Genomic DNA, 4411 nt, shown 5'->3' with positions numbered 1-4411 from the left:
TTGGGCCCCAGTTTGGGTCTTTATTGTGTACGGCAACCCTGAGAGGAATTGCAGAACGTGAGGGCCTGGAAGGGACCTCCAGAGCTCACCCAGCCCAACCCCCTGCCAGAGCAGGGCACACAGAACACATCCAGGGGGGGCTGGAAAGGCTCCAGAGCAGGAGACTCCACAGCCTCTCTGGCAGCCTGCTCCAGGCTCCAGCAGCCTCACAGGGACAAAGTTGATCTTCTATTAAGATGGAATTTGCTGTGATTGTGTTCACATCCATTACCTCTCATCCTATCACTGGGTTGAATGTCATGTTTATGAGCAGTGCCCATTGGCCCAAAATCTTGCAGTTTGAGGTTCTGCCCTTTCTTCCCCTTGCATGAAAATATGGATTTCAAACTTGAGTTACCTTTTAAAGTAGGAAAAAGCCACTTTTTGTTTCTTTGTGAGGAGTCTGTGTCTTAGCCTGGAGAAGAGGAGGCTCAGGGACAAAGTTCCCCTCCTGTTCCCCTGGCACCTCCTCTGCTCCAGCTTGCCCCCAGTGCCCCTTGTGCTGTCCTTGGCCATCCCTGAGCAGAGCCTGGCTCCAGCCCTGCACATCTTTATCCCCAGCAATGAGGGTAGCCCTCTGCTCCAAGCTCTGAGCCCCAGCTCCCTCAGCCTGTCCTTTTCTGCCTGCAGCAGCTTGGTGGCTCAGGGATGGACTCTCTCAAGCAGTTCCCCCACGCACCTGCTAAGCATCTCTGCATGGTGGCAAAACAGAGGTGGCAGAATCAGCTTTGATCTGAGACTTACCTCAGGGTCTTTGGTGAATTAATGACACATGGAAGACAAAAATGTTGGCTTAAAAGCCATGAAACAGACCAAAGGACTTGGTCTGCTTCCTGCTGTAGACACACTGGATGAGGAGTGTGCTAGACCCAAAGTCTGGAAGTAGGAACAAGGTTCCTTGCAAATTTCCTTTCTTCAGCCTGTTTCTATATCTCAGCTTAAAAAACCCAACCCAACCAACCAAAATAACCACAACAACCCAAACCCCATGGCACGTTTTGCAGAAGTTTGAGCTATTTCAGCCACCACCTGAGGCAAGGGTGGGGAAGGTGTGAGGAGCTTTCTCAGCTACCTCATGTACTCTGGTGTGCTGTGCTGGTCTGCAGCAGGTCTCTGGCCACTTCTTGCAGCTGACCTCTGGTGGCAGTGGTTTGTGCCCAAGGGATAGAAAGGCATTTACTGTGGGGCAGGGAAACTGTGGTGGAGTCGCCGTCCCTGGAGGTGTTCAAGAGGGGATTGGATGTGGCACTTGGAGCCATGGTTTAGTTGTCAGGAGGTCTTGGGTGACAGGTTGGACTTGATGATCTTTGAGGTCTTTTCCAACCTTGTTGATTCTATGAAACCTGAGAGAAGGACTTAAGGAAATAAGGGATATAGGGGGAAGGGGGTATGAGGAAAGCAGACCTGGAAAAGAATGAAAGCAGGGCCCTGCTAGTGGGCTAGAGAATGCAGGAATCCTCATGGTTCTCATTTGGATGTCCAAGGGCAGCCTTAGCAATGCCTTTGCATCAGGCCAGCAGCAGCCAGGCCTGACACTTTGCAGCTGTGTGTGCCTGTGCCTGCCGTGCTTCACAGTATCCCTTCTGTAGCAGAGATGACCATGAACTAGCTCAGCAAACATCCTTGGCCAGCTCCTTTCTGCTGGGGAGAGCAGATGCTCATGCAGAGCACTGATGTGATTTCTCAGGGCTTTGCACTGTTGTACCTGCAGGAAAAGATCAGGATGTGGCTTTGGGGCAGTTTTGTGACCCCTCTGAGCCTGCTTTTCCTCCCAAGTGGCTGTCCCTCTGTTACCAGCCAGCAATTCATGCCAGCTCCTTCCTGGCTCTGGCTGCTGCTCAGAAGGGGATGGACAAATGTCAGTTTGTAGCTCTGGCTCAACAATAGAGTTCAGAGGGCTGTGATCAGTGGCACAGAGTCTAGTTGGAGGCCTGTAGCTAGTGGTGCTCCACAGGGATCAGTGCTGGGTCCAGTTTTGTTCAGTATCTTAATGACCTAGAGGAGGGGGCAGAGTGGAGGCTCAGCAGGTTTGCTGATGATACCAAACGGGGAGGGGTGTTTGTCACACCAGAGGGTTGTGCTGCTATCCAGGGATCTGGACAGGCTGCAGGGCTGGGCAGATCAATAAGGACAAGGGCAGCTGGGGAGGTTCTGCTGCCCCTCTGCTCTGCCCTGCTGAGACTACAGCTGCAATGCTGTGTCCAGCTTGGGGCTCTCCAGTTCAAGAGAGACGGAGACCTGCAGGAGAGAGTGCAGGGGAGGCTACAAGGATCCTTCCTTTGACAAGGTTCCCTGCGGTCAAGAAACGCAGCTCGGGGCTCTCCTGCAGCTCGGGGCTCTCCTGCAGCTCGGGGCTCTCCTGCAGCTCGGGGCTCTCCTGCAGCTCGGGGCTCTCCTGCAGCTCGGGGCTCTCCTGCAGCTCGGGGCTCTCCTGCAGCTCGGGGCTCTCCTGCAGCTCAGCCTCGGCAGTCTCCCGCCGGCAGGCCCGGGGCCGGCAGCGTGCGCGCAGCGCCACCTAGCGATGTGCGGCCAGCGGCGCAGCCGGACTGCGCGGCTCTGCCTGTGGCTGCGATGCGCTGTTCCCAAGGATCCCAGCAGGAAGGATTCCTAACCGCTGCGGGCTGGGTGCTGGAAGGCAAACCTGCAGTGAAAGGCATGGGAATGAAGTTTTTTCTTGCCCAAGACACAAGTGGCTTTTATCCCGTGACTGAGCAGAAACCCCCTGGTGTGGCTCAGTTGGTAGCACATAAGACCTTTAATGGGGAAGGTCATGAGTTCAAGCCTGCAGTGGGCACTAGTGTCCTCCCTACTCTAGTCATGAGGTCTGTGGTGACAGGTTGGACTCGATGATCTTTGAGGTCTCTTCCAACCTTAGGAATACTGAATATTACTGAATACTGAATGTCACCCGAGGTGGCAAATGTCAGCTCAGGCCTGGAGCTAAGTGACTTTTAATCAGGTAATGTTCTCTTGGTCTGTAAATTCATTGTCTTCCATCCATGTAGGTGTCAATGTAGAAAAGCCAGTGTCTAATAACATTTCTTAATCCCCTTGCCTCAAAGTCTCTATTGCTGGTGTGACAGCTGGACCAAGGTATGGGTATCTGAGAGCTGCTAAAGGATCTGGATGTCTGATTCTGTACCTGTATCTCCCATCTGGGACAAACCAGCCTAAAATGGGCCATCTAAAGAAGAGCCAGAAGCACAAGTTTGGGTTGTAGAGCAATTAGATAAGGAGAGGTGTAAAGTGCCAACCAAGGGATGAGATCAGGGGGCTTTCTCCCTGCTGTGGAGTGGGTTTGCTGCGATGTTCAGTCACTCATCCAGTGATGAGCTCCTTTCTCTACAGAAATCATTCTGGGGGTGGTGGCTGTTGGTGTGCAGCATGTTCTGGGAGCAACTGAGGTGTGGACCAAGGGTACAGCTGCGGCCAAGCTATCTGAAGAGGAGGGTCATGCTACGTGTGCTGGAGGGAGGACAGCTGATGTCTCCATTCTACTCACTGTGTTCTCACTCTGTGCCCCCTTGTTCCCCCTCTGTTCTCACAGTCACAAGTGTGTGTCCTCTGAGCAGAGCACCACACTCACCTGTCATGCTGGTGGGACTGGGGTCCCTAGGATAAATCACCAGTCCTGGATCAGCTGCCTGCACCTGGAGAAAAAGGACTGAGTCTTCACACCCTGCACAGAGCTTTTTAGGATTGTCCCTTTACCTTCCTCTGGTAGTTGCATGGAAAATGGGTGGAGAGGCCATTAGTCACTTAGGATGTTTGTGTTCTTCATCTCCTTCCTGCTCTCCTGCTCTAGTGTTTCAGAACATTTGGGCAAAGGGAATTTATCCCACACTCTCAGCCCAGACAAGCGTCCTCCACCCAGTCCAGGGCCTGCAAGGGGCAGGCTGGAGTGTGTTTGCAGGTTGCATGGATAGAGAACTTCACTGCTCACTTGTGACACTGCTGCTCCATGCACCAGCAGCACAGAAGGAAAAATTTGCTTTGTGTTTGGGGCTGGTGAAGGCAGAAGCATGGAGCTTGGCTGCCAAGGCAGAAAATCGTCAGGCCTCTTTAGAACAGCCCCCAAAGTACCAGCACCTTTACCAGCACCCCCAATCTCTGGGAGTCAATGGAGTATTTTGGAGATAACTGAGACCTCTGCCACCTCCTGCCCTGAGCCTGCTTTGTGGGGCTTCTGAAGAACCACCTCATAGTCTTGATCACCTGGTACTGGTTGCTTCCCCCTGTAAGCTCTTTCTTCTGGTGGAGCTGTGGCCTGAGGCTCAGAGTCACAGAGCAGCTCCTTGCCACCTTGCTGGGCCTTTCTGGGTGGCAGATGCCCCAGGTGCAGCCCAGCATGGGGCTCTTCCCCTTCTGTGGG

This window comes from Dryobates pubescens, chromosome 23 (genome assembly GCF_014839835.1).
Source record: "Dryobates pubescens isolate bDryPub1 chromosome 23, bDryPub1.pri, whole genome shotgun sequence".
Classification (NCBI taxonomy): domain Eukaryota; kingdom Metazoa; phylum Chordata; class Aves; order Piciformes; family Picidae; genus Dryobates; species Dryobates pubescens.
The sequence above is the reverse complement of the archived record's forward strand: the minus strand, read 5'-3'. Positions refer to the sequence as shown.